This window comes from Vulpes lagopus, chromosome 15, assembly GCF_018345385.1.
Source record: "Vulpes lagopus strain Blue_001 chromosome 15, ASM1834538v1, whole genome shotgun sequence".
Lineage (NCBI taxonomy): Eukaryota > Metazoa > Chordata > Mammalia > Carnivora > Canidae > Vulpes > Vulpes lagopus.
In genome coordinates, this window is record NC_054838.1 from 30,353,169 (window position 1) to 30,370,797 (window position 17,629).

Genomic DNA, 17,629 nt, shown 5'->3' on the forward strand with positions numbered 1-17,629 from the left:
AAAAAGTAAAATAAACCAGTACTATAATTAAAATAAAATGTCACAAGTCTTCCCAAGTGAGATTCTTTGGAACCCAGTCAAAGGCTGGGGATTCAGCCTATGTGGGAGAAAGTGGAAAAAGCCGGAACCGAGATTGGGGCCCCATAGTTTTAACTTGGGCTGTGCAGCATAAACCGCAGAGTCAAGACTTTTGGGAGGCGGCTTCAGACTCAATCCAGGCAACCAGTGTTATCGTGAATCTCCTACTTCGCACCGTATACAACAATAATGTCTAGGTGCATTAAAGATGCAAATGGAAAAAAGAAAGTTAGCAGGATATTTGTATAAACTTGGGAGTTAGGAAAACCTTCCCAAACAAGACAGGAAATTTAGAAGCCTGAAAGGGAAAGATAAATATATTTGGATACATAAGGATTTGAAATTTGTGCATGCCAGGGTACCATAAACAAAGGCCAAAATCCCAAACAAAGTGAAACAAATGGTTCTTTGGAAAAATATTTGCAATGCATATGAAATAAGGTTACCAGGACCTAGGTTAATGTGCCTAGATATAAAGTGCTTTCACAAACAGATAGGAGAGAGTCAAGTAACTTAATTTAAAAAATGGCCCACAGGTTTTGCACAGGCAATTCATGGGAAAGAACATCAGATCGGCAAATGAACATGCCCAAGACGCCCCCCCCCGCCCCCTGACTAGCAGCCAGGGAAATAGAAATTGAAGCACCAGTGGGATATCACTTCTCACAATCTAGATTGGCAAACACTGTAGACAGCAACAAGATCTATTTGCATGGACGCAGTAGGGCAATAGGTGGTCTCACACTGCTGCCGGGCGTATGCTTTAGGGATGGTTTGGAAAGTTACCTGACAATAGCTTTTGAAATTAATATGACATATGCCATTTGACCCCAGATTTGGAAATCCATCCTACACTTAAAAAGATTGATATGTAAAGATGTATTTATAGCGAATTTTTTTGCAGCAAACAATACAAAACGTTAATCAAAGAAACTTAGAAATAATGCGAATGTCCATTAAGGTGGGAATAAGGAATCAATAGTAGTACATTTATACCACAGAATATTGTATAGCTATTATGTTATAGGAGTTAGTTTTATATCTTTTTATGAATTTTGACCTGAGCATTCTCACAAGTTACTGCCAAATGAGAAAAGCAAGGGTAATGCATATATTATGATTTTGAGAGTAAAAACAAATAACAACAATGGTGTTTGGGCACATATGTATATTTTCTTTTTTTCTTTCTTTTTTTTTTTTTGAGGGAAAGAGAGAGAGAGAGCGAGCACATGTGTGAGTGAAGTAGGGTGCAATGTTAGGGGGGAAGGGTGGAAGGAGGGGGAGAGACAATCCCAAGCAGGTTCCACCCCCAGCATGGAGCTGGAGGCGGGGCTCGATCTCATGACCTGAGCTGAAATCAAGAGTCAGATGCTTTATCAGCTGAGCCACCCAGGTGCCCCAGACACATATCTATATCTTTACGGACATGGGGAAAAGTGTGGAAAAGGGAGAGGAGGGGAGGACATAGAGATGTTTACTTGTTCAGCTTTAGTTAGAATGCACATAAACTGCTTTTGTAATTAAAAAAAAAAAAAAACCCAAGAATGAGAATACAAAAAGAGAAGCACTAAGCACAAATGAATCTTTTATAACAGTTACCAAGCAGAGCCAGGGTGTGGGCTGGCCACTGCAGGGAGAGCACCCAAGGGGGCTAGCTGACTGCATGCCACCTCGGCACTCCTGCTTTGGGGAGGGGTTCCAGATCACAATGCTTGAACATTTCCGTAGCTCTATGAATCTTTGGTTGGGTTTTTTTTTTCCTTCATAGTCTTATTTTTTTTATATCTTTTTTTTTTTTTTTATTGGAGTTCGATTTACCAACATATAGTATAACACTCGGTTGGGTTTGAGGAAAACCAAGACAGTGTAGTCACAGCACAGGAGTGAAGGGGAGACCCGCCCTGTGGGAGTGGCCCAGGAGGAGGTGACCCCTGGGGGGGACGTGAGGGTGAGGCTTAAGACTTCTGTCTTTGATGGGCAGGCGGTGTCTGGTGGCCTTTAAGGGAGCACCTTCAGAAGGTGTGTAGCCACAGAAACTGGATTGCGGGCAAGTAGGAGAGAGGGGGCGAGAGGGAGTGTGCTCCAGTGTGTCGGTGAGCTCTGGGTGGGAAGGAAGGCTGGAGGTGGTGGCAAGACAAAGAGAAGGTGAGAGGGTGAGAGGCTGGCTTGGCTCTGGCTTGGGGGCGGGGCCCTTCCTCTCTAAAATGGAAGTGCAGGGGGGATCCCTGGGTGGCTCAGTGTTTAGTGCCTGCCTTTGGCCCAGGGTGTGATCCTGGAGACCCAGGATCGGGTCTCACGTCCGGCTCCCTGCATGGAGCCTGCTTCTTCCTCTGCCTGTGTCTCTGCTTCTCTCTCTCTCTCTCTCTGTGTCTCTCATAAATAAATAAATAAATAAATAAATAAATAAATAAATAAATAAATAAAATCTTTCAAAGAAATAAAATAGAAGTGCAGGAAAAGGTCAAAACCAAAGACTTTGTTTTGGGTGGTTAGACTCTTTGGAGACAAGCAGAGCCCAGTTTGGAATCCAGGTTCCTAGCCCTGTGGTCTTAGCCATCCAAGCCTTCATTACATGTATTAAATGAAGATACTCAAAGCCTACTTCTCTGACTTGCTGTATTAGAAAAAAACACACATAGTGACAGGTTCAGAGTTGGCATGAACTTCAGCGGGCAGCACGGAGGAGGTGCCATGTGGAGTCATGTAGACCAGGTTGGAATCTAGGCTTGGACACTCACTAGCTGGTGACGGTGGGGATCTCAAGGGAGGCTGGTTTCCCCATCTATGGTTAGGGCTATGAATGCAAAGTCCTGTGAGGTTCACAGATAAGGTTTGGCAAGTACCATGCCTGGAACAAAGAAGATGCTTGCTGTTTAGAAGTTGTTATTGTTTATTTTTCTCATCATCCTTTTTCATAGGGGTGAGGTCATGGGACGACAGTTTTTGCAATACATTAGGAACAGCCTGAGAAATTCAGAAACGGTTCTCCAGGGCAGAGAAGTTAACAGGGTGTGCCCTAGCTGCTCCTGGGGAGGGGCGAGGCATGTGGAGACGGAAGGTGGGAGGTGAGGGGAGTGAAGGGGAGGAGGGTAAGGCTGGTAGCTCCCTTTTGATCACCCAATCCCCCACCCTTTTCTGTGCAGATCCATGGTATTATATAGGACAAGTAGGAGCCAGGGAGCCAGGTGGACCTGCAGTTTGCTCACTTGCTTTGCTGGATGATAATGAGCAAGGGGTTTTACGAGCTTCAGATTGCTATCTGCGAGGTGTCTAATAATTCCCATGTCAAGATTAAATAGGCAGGATTTGTTACCAACCCGGGCATGGACTAGATGCTCAGTAAATATAAAGTTTGTTTCCCTTGGCTGCTAATGAGGGCCCTTGTCTCATTCATCTCTGGTTCTTTACAGCCCACTATGAGGCCCAGCCCAAAGAAGATACTCACAGAAGAATTCATAAGTGAATGAATAAATGAATGAATAAGTGAACTCATGAACACTTGTGAAGACAACGTCGAAATGAATGATCTCTACAGATATTGGTCCACAACATGTAATAGAGCTGTGTGGTTCTGGTCTCAGGAAGTACAGTACCTAAGAGACTTTCCTTCCTGCTATCAGAGACAATGAAAAATGATAAGTTATTTTACGGCCGGCAGTAATTAGACAAGACTGTCTTTACAGTCTCTCTCCTGCAGCTCTCTGGGCACGTGTATGGGGCTCGGAGGGCAGCCACTGCCTACTGCCCCTGTATCTGCGCTGGTTCCTGTATTCACCGGCGCTGGGGGCAAGGGCCACTGCAGGGTTGGCTCCCACTGCCTACCTTGGCAGATCCCAGACTCTCTGGATGACGTGAGCAGGGTCCTGGGGCCCCACACAAATAAGTAGGCCTCAGTAGCTGCGTGAGCTTTGCCAGTTCCCATCCTCTTTCTGGTTGTGTTCTCCTATCAAATAGGACGTTCATGTTAAATGAACTTTTAGGTTCTTTCTACTTCGAAATCTCATGTCTGTATCAATCTATTCAAAGCAGGTATTTAGCTTGATTTTAAGTTCAGAAATAACCATAAGAGAGAGAGTGGCAGTGTATATTTTCTGGAGCCCTCGTGCTTATGGATGTTGCACTTAGTTTAATAGGCTGCTGTGGTGATTAAGACTGCATATGCCAGAGCTGATTCTAAAAGGAGCCGCAAGGGACTGCCAGGCTGGAGCTCACGCTCCCATGTCTTGCAGGTGCCTTGTGCCAGGTTTTGCCAATAGAAGGGTTTTGCCTGGCCATCGTCATCTTTAAATGTTTTAAAATCACTCATTATCTTGCTATGCAAATGTCCTGATTTACTGATTCTTTTTTTTTTTTTTTGATTTACTGATTCTTATTGCCAATTGGCAAGGCATTTGAGTTCGTGGCTTTTAAATCAAATCTTTTCATTTTATACACCAGTTACCCACTCAGAAGGAGGGAAGGTGACTTGTCCATGGCCTCTCAGCCGGGACTTCAGTAAGAAGTTCTGTCTCAATCCCAAGCTTTTTCCTTCAGAGCAACCTAGGCGTATGGCTCAAGCACGCATGCAGCAGGGACGAGCAGGCCTTTCGCGTAAAGCTACCCTGGGGCTCTCTGACAGTGGTTTTACCTGCAGTAGATTTTAGTGGAGACAACAGAAAATTTGGAAAAAAGACATCTCAAATAGTATTGGCCTCAGTCTTCTCATCTATAAAAACTGGGATAACCCCATTCTGCTCTCTACCTTGAAGAGTTTTGGGGGCTTTTAGTGAAATAGTGCCTGGAAAAGAGCCTATAGATATTGAGGATATAGGGACCTTTCTCCTGGGAACTGCCTGAATGTGGCTGAGGGGTTGACAGGGCCTTACCTTCTGAATCTTTCAAATTGTAAAAATCATGTACATTCTTGCTTTCAGGAACATGCATAGGGATTTATATGAAAATGCACCTGAGCACTTTGAGCTCTCCTACCAAGGAAAGATTTGGGAGAGCCAAGGCACATACCCTCACGGCAACCTCAAAACCCACCCTCCATCTTTGTGGCAACCAGGCCTGAGACAGTCTCCTACTAGAATGGACCTGGGCTTGACCCCATTTCCCTGCATTTGCATACTGCAAAAAAGCATTTAACAGTCCTCCCTCTCTAGGCTGAGATGCATTTTCCTTTCCTGAAAATAGCCAGTGCAGATACATCACATTTCTGACAACACATTCTCTCACCCAACAGATTGGAATGATCATTTAAAAGCTCTGAGTGAAAGCTCAAGCTTCTGATTGATCCGATAATATTGTCTTGTTCCCATTTTAAGCTACCTGTTCTTTAAATTGCATATAAAAATACAGTCCATGCAATATTAATACACTAATGAATAATACACTAACAGTCTGAAGCGTGCCAACCCACCCAAGGATTTTTCATCTCTTGCATGTTTCATCAGAGACACTTGGTATATACTGAATAATCGTTAGGGTGATGAAACTGATAATAACAATGAAATAAATATAGAGGAGTTTTATGGTGGTGGGGAAAAACGTGAAAGGTAATTCTCAATTATAAGTGAAAAATGGATGCCTATGATCCAGAGATGGGTCCCTGCTTTTGATGTATCACACGTGAGGGCAGCTGTGGCTGCGGTGGGTGTGTGTCTAACACAGCCTCATCTGTCCAGTGCTGTCGGAGATGGCGCTACTGTCCAGGCATGGAATTTCCTGACATTGGTTGTAAGATGGTGTGAGGAAAAGGACATAGACTTTGGGGACACCTGGCTCCGGATTCAAATGCTGCGGCACCCACTTAATTGTCTTGTGAACTCTCTCAGTCTTTGATTTCCTGTCTGAAAAACAGGATACTTACTACCCCACAGGATTATGTGAAGATTAAATCAGATCATGTATATGAAAATGCCTGGACCAGCACCCGACACCTGAGAGGTGGTCAGCAAACTCTTTCCTTCCCCAAAGCACAGTGGTTGGTGCCTGGAGAAACTCCATAAATACTAGTTCCATCTCACACCTGAAGCTTTAATGTGAGGTAGCTGGTACAAAATTCCAGAGGTCTTTTCTCCTCATTGGTGGACTTGAGAGGACATCTCACACTATTGGGTTTTTGGGATCTCTGATCTCTAACTAGAGGAGTGTTGTGGTATATCTCATCCCAATATGAATATGGAAGCATGGAAGATATGCCAAATATTCTACCAAGAGTAGAGCTTTGTATCAGTCTACAAGCATTTATAAACTTTCTTTGAACCATGAAGTAGATGAAGAAAAACCCCACATTATTTTGGGATAAGTGCTATAAATGGGGTTTGTTTGGTGAAGAGCTATAGATTTTTTCTTAAGATAAAAAAATACATTGGGGTACCTGGGTGGCTTGGTTGGTTAAGTGTCTACCTTTGATTCAGTTCAAGATCTCAAGGTCCAAGGATCAAGCTCTGAGTCAAGCTCCCTTCTTAGCAGGGAGTCTGCTTCCCTTTCTCCCTTGGTCCCTCTGCTCATGCTCATGCTCTTCTCTTTCTCTCAAATAAATAAATACATCTTTTAAAAAAAGATAAATTCATTCATTCATTCATTCATTCATCCTTTACTGAGTGTTGATAGTGGGCTAGTCACCATGTTGTAAACATTGGAGGTATAGAGGCACAATCCAAAGAGGATGACAAGCCCATACACTGTTGAATAGCTAAACATAATTAAAAATGCTAAAATAGAGGATAAGGAATGGCAGTCAATTCTGATACCTGTGATCAGGGACTCCTTGAGGGAAGTGACATTTAAGGTAAAGAAGGTATAGGGGAGTATATTCAAGTTTCTGGCATAGTGTTGGAACCAAGAAAAGCACATGGTTCTGTAAAGATTTTGGAGGATGGTTAAATGTTGGGATGGTGGCAGGGTAGAGTATGCGATGCACTGTGTGCTGATGAGGGTGCTTGTGGGTTTTTTTTTTTTTCCAGAATACATATTGTTTTTTTTTTTTAATTTTTTTTTATTTATTTATGATAGTCACAGAGAGATAGAGAGAGAGGCAGAGACACAGGCAGAGGGAGAAGCAGGCTCCATGCACCGGGAGCCCGACGTGGGACTCGATCCAGGGTCTCCAGGATCGCGCCCTGGGCCAAAGGCAGGCGCCAAACCGCTGCGCCACCCAGGGATCCCTGCTTGTGGGGTTTGATCCTAGTCTGCTAGTAGTCATCGGCTGCTGAGTGCATTCCAATGTACTCTGCAAAGCACTTGCCCACAAAGTCTCATTTGGTCATCATAACGACCCTGCAGGCTGTGCATGGTTGTCCTCATTTCACCTTTGAAGAAACTGAGGTTCAGAGAGATAATGACTATTCAGTGCCATTCTGGGAATTCTATTCCACCTTTCCAGTTTAAGGACTATGTTTGAGCTCTCCTGAATCCCAAGGTCCTGTGTAGAGAGGATGTAGAAGAAATAAAACAAGATCTTGCACCCAAGAAACCAGTGGTGACAGTAAGAGTTCAATGTGAACAGAAGGCTTAAGATCTTAGTCAGGATATGATCCGTCTTAATGTGGAGGCAAGTGAGCTGCCAAGTTCATGGCTAGGGTGAAATTTAACAGAGGGGGTGCTTTTTGAATTAGGTCTTGAGCTATGTACAGGGCTTTGATGGGCTGAGTAGAGGAAGGAGGGGTTCAAGAGCCTGGAACACATGCCCCTGATTCTGTTTAGGTGATAAAGGAAAAAGAAGATGGTGAAATGGGCAGGAGTAGAAAAGACTGGAGTTTCAAACCTGGTTGCAGGACACCAGGAATTTTGTGGCACTTCCTCTTCTGACTAAAGGTGACACCTGAGTTAGGCAAGGCTTTTGACCTTTTTTATTTAATCCTTTTTTCTCCATTTGTCAAGAATGGTCTAAGGAACTGTCATAAGGTTAAGTCTGATCCTACGTGAAAAGCAATCAGAAGTCCCTGATGGGAAGGCACACCATCAATCTGGGAGTTGTATACTAATGAATAACAGCAAGATGACCCAGAGCAGTCAGTCACTTGGCAGGGGAGAGGGAAGGAACTTGACTCTCACTTCTCCAACAGGCAGCAGACATTAGGGCCCCTTCATAGTCCAGCCCTGAAACTCAGCTCACAGCTCCTTAAACTGTCACTCTTTAAGACTTCAGCTGTCTAGGGAGAGTTTTGGACCACATGATTTTAATAGACCACTTTTTGACCAAACTTAATTTGATGACATTAAAAAGTGGATGTGTTACTATTTGTGCTGCATGATGCAGATAGTGCCATTTTGCCTTCTGAATCTGCTTCCCCCACTGTTCAATGAGGGAGTAGGTGTAAATGTTCTCTAAGGTTGTCTTCAGATGTAATATCCCATGACCGTGGAAAATGGCAATTCATCCAGGGTGACCCATGTGTGGCCAACATTTCTCAAAATATTGTTCCATGGAATGCTACTATATATCGAGCACAAGTCAAAATAAGACACAGACCAAACAACAGGAACAAAGAAAACAAGGAGGGGGAGGGAGTCTATGGACAAATTGGATTAGACATAATTAGACAAGGTTCTTTACTGAAAGCCTTTAGCAAGTTTAAGTACATTGAGAATCTTCAGGAGGATGAGAGAGAGAGAACTTTTCCAAAACCTACTTGTCCTCATGAGCATTTTGTCCCAGAGCTAATGTTCAGCACATCATCCTTGGGGAAATGTTACATTAGGTTTGGCCCTAATGAATTCACCCTTAGCCATTCTTTCTGAAGCACAGGACCAAGGGTGTCTGGAACCAAAGGGTACCCATGTTTTAAGTTCAGTACTGCCCTATTTCTTGTGGTGTAGTCCTGGGCAAGTCGTTGCCTCTCCTTCTCTAAAATGGATCGGACGAAATGATCTCTGGGAGATCTTCTGGTTCTAATATTTTATAAATACATAATTTTCTGTAGCTTATTCATTCATTCTTTCATTCCGTCAGCACACATGTGTAGAACATAAGCTGTGTGCTCATAACTAGAGACAAACAATAATAGCTGGCTAGGGGGAAGTCCCAGGACGGGGGGAGAGATGGACACAACCACCAGCAGTAAGAGTCCAGGGTAATTGGTGCTTGTGTCCAAGCAGGGCTCAGAGATGGCATCTCACTAGCTGAGGGAAGGGATAGTTAAGAAAGGCTTTATGCAGGCAATGCCACTTGACAGATGAATAGGAATTAACCTGGCGGTAAAAGGAGCTCTGGATGAAGAAGCATCATGGATAAAGGGATGAAAGCAAGAGCCAATGCAACATTCTGGGAACACCAACAGCATCATTGACAACAAAAGCAATGATAACATAACCGCAAAACAGCAAGTATGATGTTTTGAGGAAATATGAAGTGTCAGGCAGGAGCTAAATGCTTACATTCATTAATCTCTAATTCCTACAGTGCTATAAAGTAGATATTATTATCCTGATTTTACAGTTGAGGCAAATAACAGGCAACTCATTATGCTACGTAGGGATTTCCTTCTGAATACAGCTCACTTTTGGCTGATCCCAGCTGATCTATCCATTTCATTTAGTACTCATGTCACTTATGGTCCAAGATTTAAGTTACTTCTGACAGTTTCTTACTGACTCCAGTGAGGACTTGAAATGCAAACACCCTCCCATCTTAGCTTAGACAAAACATTAGGATGCACGAAGATCAATCATGATGCATTTTCTAACCAAAAATGAGTGATTTGCAGATTTCCAAGCAACAATTCTTCCTTCTGTTTAGTGGGTCACTGTGATCAAAGCTTAATTAATTTAGTTGTCCTCCTCGAAGAAAAGGCTTGGACTTTGTTTTAATATATATATATATATATATATATATATATATATATATATATATATAAATATAAATGCATCCATTCATCAATCATTTACTGAAAATCTATCCCATTCCAGACACTGAATAAGATACTCTGGGGATTCCCTCAAATCCCCCACAATTCAGTGCAGGTGGTACCTCTTCCAAGAAGTCTTTCTGGCCCTCATCCTTGCAAAAAGCTGGGTTAGATGACTTTTTCTGTACTCCAAGACTGCCCTGGATCTTGCTTGATCATATTGATCAAATTGATTTAAGGGTGGGCATCTGAGCCAATTCTGTCTCTTTTTTCATGAGGCAGACCACTTTCAAGCCAGTCCTTGACAGAGAGAAAATATGAGCCCTATGTCTTGGTGTTGAGGGTACTGGAGGGGACCTCAGCTTCCATTGTATTGGAAAAAAGAATATGAGGCTTGAGGCTTCTGCACAACCAGCCAGCTACTATGAGGGAAGCAGCTGGAGCATGGAACCCACTCAGAGGGAATAGATCCAAGAAATTGCCTTAACTCAAGCTAAGGGCCAGTGTAGTTCCATTTTAGTTGACAGTAATGTGAGCTGGAGTTGAGTCCTTTGTAATGGAGAGTTCCAACTGATAGAGGCATGGACCCATGAGATTATAAAGGAAGAGTGTTCTGGAGAAAATTCTGGGAGAATTCAGAAGAGAGTGATCACTTCAGCTAAGAACTCAGGAAACAGGTGAAAATGTTTGAATCAGGCCTCAAGAGATAAACGGGATTTGCCCACCAATGTCGATGAAGCAGTTCCAGAAGAGGACACAGTAGGAGCCAAGTTATGAGGCCCAAAGCACAAGGAACATTTGGGAATAAATATTTGGCTGGAGCCTCAGATCCATCACAGGCGGTGGCAGGAGAGGAACAAGGACAGGTGGGCAGGGGCTGGTTCCCAAAAGGCCATGAATGGCAGGCACTGCAGATGGGCTCTGCGGCAAACCTGAATTTCCCTTCCCGGGAGGTGTGGCATGGAGCGCTACTGTCTTACTGAATGTCGACCAGCTTGTATGACAGGACCCAGAGGGAATCCCCTAAGTACACTCCCAACTTTTGGGATCAGAGGCAGAGGCTACCTGTCTGTTTTATGATAAATACCTGCCCCTATCTCTTTCTGGGTGCCATATGCAGATTTCTGACTGTCTTTTTGTAAGGAAAAGGAGGGAAGAAGACAACAGAGAGGCACCCATGATGATTCAAAAGCCCCTTTTGAGCCCACAGATCCCAAGAAAACTGCATCCCTAAGACATATTCCCCCACAATGGGAGTGAACCAAATGAAAGGAAGCAAAGAGGAAAGCACCAGAAAAATAGATCCTCTTCACTTGTCAGGGCTGAAAAGAAAGAATGGGGTCTTGGGAACAGACATTTCCAGACAGACAATCAGGGCCATCTCTAGAATTCCCGATCTTACTGAGGCAGAGAACAGGTGTTCATCTTCCACCTACTCTGCTGCCTGGACCAAAGGGAAATTTTCAGGCTGTTTCTACACAGCTCATATGCAGGGAGAGCTCAGGCAGAAACAAGTGTTCTGTGGGGGTCGGCATCATGGGCATGCAATCTGTTCAGCTGCGTAGGGTCCCATGCTTGCAAGGGCCCCAGGCTTGGTTTAATACTCTGCCGTTAAACCATCTTGTCGCCATCTTGAAATTCTTAACACTTTTTGAGCAAAAGGCCTTGTATTTTCATTTTGCACAGGGCCTTGCAAATTTTATAGCATATACCACTTCTTTTTTTTAAGATTTTAATTAATTAATTAATTAATTTATTTTTAAGATTTTATTCATTTACTCATGACACACACACACACACACACACACACACACACAAAGGCAGAGACACAAGCAGAGGGAGAAGCAGGCTCCATGTAGGGAGCCCGATGTGGGACTCGACCCCAGGACTCCAGGATTACGCCCTGGGCCAAAGACAGACGCTCAACCACTGCCACCCAGGCATCCCAAGATTTATTTATTTATTTGAGAGGGAGAAAGTGTGTGCATGCAATCGGGGTTGGGACAGGGGTGGGGTGGTGAGCAGAGGGAGAAGAGAGAATCTAAAGCAGTCTCCATAACCCGATGCAGAGCCCCACCCAGGGTTCATCTGATGACCCCGAGATCATGAACTGAGCCAAAATCAAGAGTTGGATGCTTAACTGACTGGGCCACCCAGGTGCCCCTAGAGTATTCTGCTTCTATGTCTCTGAGAAAGGAAGAAAAAGTCAAAGGTCACGTAAGTTACTAAGATTTAGCTCCTGTCCGTTGGCCATCCTGGGTGGCAGGAACTTGCTTTACCTGGTAGGTCCTTCTACAAACCCAGCACCTGCCCATCTTATTTGCCCACCTTTCAGAGGTGCAGCTTCTATCTCTGTGAGTCCGAATCCTGCCCACCTCTCAGGAATAGGTAGAAATGGCACATTTCTCCAGCACATTTTCCCTGATTCTTCCAGTAAAATGCATTTCCTCCCGTTCTGTCACCTGACAATGAACTTTGTCACTGTTGCATTGTATTATAGTTACTTTTCCCACATGGGATGGAGCTGGCACAAGCTTTTAGAGAGACAGACTTAGATTCAAATGCTTGACCTTGGGCATCTCAAACTCTCCGAGCCCCAGGATTTTCATTCAGGGTTACTGCAGACAGTGAGATACAACTAGGGGATCATACCTCTGGTTTGCCCAGGATGGTGCTGACCTATGCCAATATCCACAGGTGATTATTAATCGTGCCCCCTTCAATTCCAAAGAGTCTCGGTTTGAATGAAAGGTTATATGGCTTCCCGGCTTCCTCTTTAAAAGTGCTCAGCAAGGCATCTGATACATATACTAGATGCTTAAGATATGTTTGCTGAATCAGATGCTTCAAAAAAAACTCCCCTCTCTTTGATGTGTATGTGTTAGCATTTTTGTGTCTCTACCAAACTTTACAGATTATAATTAATGACAAACTATGCAGAAATTTAAAAAAAAACCCAGCCCAAACACCATGTGATGGGAAAAATGACAAAACCACCTCTTTCATCCTGTCCCTGATTTTCCAAGGCTGTGATGAAGGCTTAGATGCCATTTACAAAGCCTCCTGGGAGGGAGCAGAGGGTCTTTCTGATCTTTCATCTCCATTCTGGCCTCTATAGGTGCCTGCCAGTCAGGGGTGCAGCAGGGGCAGGACTCCGGATTGCTTTTTTTTTTTTTTAAACATTTTTGTTTACATTTATGCTGACTAAAGCAATGATAATGCAGATCATGACTTCCCCATCTCTTTTGAGGGAGAACTGGAGTCTGGGAAGGAACCCCGTCTTTGTTCAACTTTGAGCCGTTTAGGGAGCATCTACTATGAGGCAAGTGCCAAGGCCAACCCCTTCTATTGGCTACAGTGGGGTCCCTTGCAAGTGTTTCTGGGGCAAGTGGCTTCATGCAATTTTCTTCAGCTGGCCCATTTCTGTCTCCTGCAGTCCAGGGAACATCTGAACTGTGGAGCTGGTTGGCACAACCTGCCCAATGCTCTGGCCAAACACCTCACAAAGCCCTGTTACAATAGAGGTATATCAGAAAACTTGGAAACCAGGGCATTCTGATCATGTTTGGGCCAGAACACTGCCCACATAGTTTTCAGTTTTTGCTTGATCTTATAATTTTTTATTTTTCAAAATATAAGTTGTATATATTTAAGGTATGCAAAATGATGATTTGATATACATATATAGTGAAATGATTACTATAGTCAAGCTAATTAACATACCTATGTAATCACACAGCTATTCTTTTCTCTTTTATGTGGTGAGAGCATTTGAAATCTACTCTCTTAGCAGATTTCCAGTATAGTATTATTAATTATAGTCATTACTTGTACATTAGATCTCTAGACTTACTCATCCTATAGAACTCTGTACACTTTGACCAACATCTCCCATTTGGTCCACCTCCCAGCAGCCTCTGCTCAACTCTCTGCTTCTGTGTACTTGACTTCTTTAGATTCCACATATAGTGAGATCATGGTTTTTTTTTTTTTTTTTTCTGTGTCTGATGGCCTCCAGATTTATCCATGATGAAAAAGATGGCAGCATCTTTTTAAATGCTAAATAATATTTCTTTGTATTTTATATATATATATATATATATATATATATATATATATATATCTTTTCAATATATTTCTCACAATTTCTTTATCCACTTATCTATTGATAGACACGTTATTTCCATGGCTACTGTGGCTACTGTAAGTAACATTGCAATGGACATGGGGGGGTGCATACCTTTTTGAGTACTGACTTCATTTCCTTTGGGTATATATCCAGAAGAAGGATTGCTGGATTATATGGTAGTTCTTTTTTCTCTTTTTCTCTCTTCTTTCTTTCTTTTTTTTTTTTAGTTTTTTTTTTTTTTTTAGTTTTTTGTTTTTTTGAGGAGCCTCCATAGTGTTTCCCATAATGGGTGCACCAATTTACTTTCCCAGCAACAGTGCATAAAGATTCCCTTTTCTCCACATCCTTGCCAATACTTGTTTTTATTTTTTTAATAACAACCATCCTAACAGTGTGAGGTGACAGCTCACCATGGTTTTGCCTCACATTTCCCTGATGATTAGTGATGTCAAATACCTTTTCACACACCTGTAGGCCATTTGTGCGTCTTTGGAAAATTTTTTATTTAGGTCTATTATCCATTTTTAAATTGGGTTATTTAGTTTTTTGGTATTAAATTGCATGAGCTCCTTGGATATTAACCCCCAACAGATAGATGGTTTACACATACATTCTCCCAATCCATAGGCTGCTTTTTCATTTTGTTGATTGTTTCCTTCACTAAGTTTCTTTCATTTCATGTAGTCCCACTTGTACATTTTTGCTTTCATTGCCTAAGTTGCCGGTGTCATATCCAAAATATCATGGCCAAGGCCAATGCCAAGGAGCTTTTCCTTCTTTTAGAAGTTTTGTGGTTTCAGGCCTTAATATTTCATCCATTTTGAGTTGATTATTATGTATCGTGTAAGATAAAGGGCCCAATTTCATTCTTTTGCCTGTGGCTCTCCAGTTTTCCCAACGTCATTCATTGAAGAGATCACTGCTTCCCATTATGTATTCGTGGCACATGCAGTATGTGGATGGGTTGGAATGATTGGATTAAGAATGCAATGAGGCCTGCCTGGACATTATCATGATCCTGAAATGTCTGGCAGGAATTATACCTTACACACTTACTAAAACACAAACAAGTCTATTATTTTTTAAATCCGGTACCTAATGAATATCAGTGGTGAAAGAATCAACTTGAATTAGAACTGACGGCCATCAGAACTGATTTCCCCACAGACTAGAGTAGCTGCTTCTTCTTGACATTCCTTGAAACTTGACGCTTATTTCTACCTTGTCAGGGATCATGCTGTTCTCTAATATTTGAGTCTCTAATATTTGGGTCTTTCTTGCTGACAAGACCAGAAACCCGCTGAGAGTAAAACTACTCATTTCCACGTCTATGTCCAGTTCTGAGCAGTATCTGTCCAGAAATCTAGGACTTGGCCTTGCTTAGAGAAGTGGCTCGTCCATCAGAACCTTGGCCCCCAATTTGGAATTTGCTTTGCATGTGGAAAAAACTATATGGCACCTTGTAAGTCACTGACCTTTGTTGAACTTTATTTTGAATGACTTGGGGAGCCCTTGGATGGTCTTGGGAAGAAGACTGACATGATCTGGCTTTAAAATAATCCATCTGGCTATTGGGTTGAGAATATATTTTGGGGACAGAGACTGGCCGAGAGGTGATGTTAGTCATTTACGTGAAATATGATGTTGGCTTGAACCAGGGCAGGGGCAGTGGAATGGTGAGAGTGTTCACAACCGTTTTGTGTTGTGAATACCAGGTTGGTGAGATTGGCTGATAGAGCAAAGGTGGGGTGCAAGGGAAAGAAAGAAGATTCAAGGATGATTTGAGGGTCTTTGGCCTAAGGGAAAAACGGCTGGAATTGCCATTTACTGAGTTGGGGAAGAGTAAGGGTGGGGGTACCCCCCTAGGGTAGGAGAGGATTGCTGTCATTGGGCTCATTCCACAGCCTTTCCCAACTCCACATTCCCGTCTTTGGGAAAAACCTCAGTCTTGATGCTGCACCAAAGGCACCAGCTTCTGACCCCCACCTCCTTCAACATCTCTTTCTGTGCTGCCCTTTCCCTGGGATGTCCTCATGTCTGTCAGACGCAGCAGGAAGGAAAATCAGGTTCTACCTAATTAGCTCGTCTTAAGTGGATTTCACTGTGCATTTAATTAAACCTGTTATAATCTTGAAGGGTATTTTGATACATAGTACTTGATACAGAGTAATTAGACTACTGTGGGCAGGCACATAAATATCTTTGGGTTGAGGTTTTAAGCTGGGCTCTGCGGCTGCGGGTTCATATGAGCTGCCCTGCCAATAATTTCAAAACCAATAACATTTACACACTCCACATTTGTACCTTCTCAGCCATTCTGGCCGGTGGCAAGGTCACTGGTCATGTCTTTCTCTGGTTTAGGGGAAGGGTTCCTGAGCCTATCATTCTTCTTCTGCTCAAGTGATTGTGTAGCTCCTCCCTGAGTGTGGAGTGAGGTCAAAGCTGCTTAAATATGCGTTCCTGGCCTACCCAGTTTAGTTACCCACTATGTTTCTGGTATATTCTCAGTCTTGAAAACTTTATTCAATGGAACCCTATAACTCATCTGCCTTCAAGCCTCTGCTTTAGCATTTTCTTCTATTTTGGAATTCCTTTGTCTTTTATCCTGTGTCTGTCAGCGTAGGCCAGGATATCATGATACCTCAGTGGCTTACTGTATCCAAGGGTTTTTCTTTATTCCCTTTTTCTCTTTAGCTTCTGCAGGTCAGCTGCAAGTCAGCTCCACAGCCAGTTATCAGGGGAGAAGAGGAAAGAGGACATGGTGATCACATGCTAGATCTTGGAGCTTCTAATCAGAAGTAGCACATTTGCTTCCACTCACTTTTCCTTGGCCAGGTGAATCATAAGTCATATGACCAAGTCTGCCATCAATGGGGTAGGGAACTATAATCCTCTCCCAGACAGAGAGAGTGAATGTTTGTAAACAACAATACAATCTCGAGTTGCATTATGGATCTTTCTAAGATGACCCATCATTTTTATTTCGAAAGCAGAGATCATTCTGTGCTTTCCATTAGGGTGGGATTTTTTTTTTTTTTAACTTTGCACTTGCCTCTTTTCACAGGCAGTGTGCAGCTGGAGGGCAGGGCAGTGCACCTTGTCATTTCTCTCATCTGCAGTGCCTCAGGGAGTGCTTGGCCCTTAGATACTTGATACATGTTCTGTGAATTAAATGTTGCATTTCCAACAATGCACTACCCAGGAGGCAGCATATGAACTTGAGAAGCCTGAGGAAGCTAGGATTGCTCCTCTTACAAAGACATATAGCTCTTTTCTGTGATCATTTTATTACATTCAATCCTTGTATCAGCCTTGGCTCTATTTTACCCCAATTACACCCATGAGAACATGCAGGCCCACAGAGACACAGGCATGCTCACTGTGACAGTGAGCTAAATTATTGGCAGTTTAGCATTACTTTTAAATTTAAAATTATGTCTAGAAATGATCACTGTTTCATGGCCAAAGGATGAGTCCAAATGCTCTACCAAGAGAATGCCTTTGCTAACACATAGGCCCTTTAACTCCCAGGGAGTGGAAATGGGGAGAATTACCCAATAATCCAGCAAGATTCAGTAAGATTTACTTA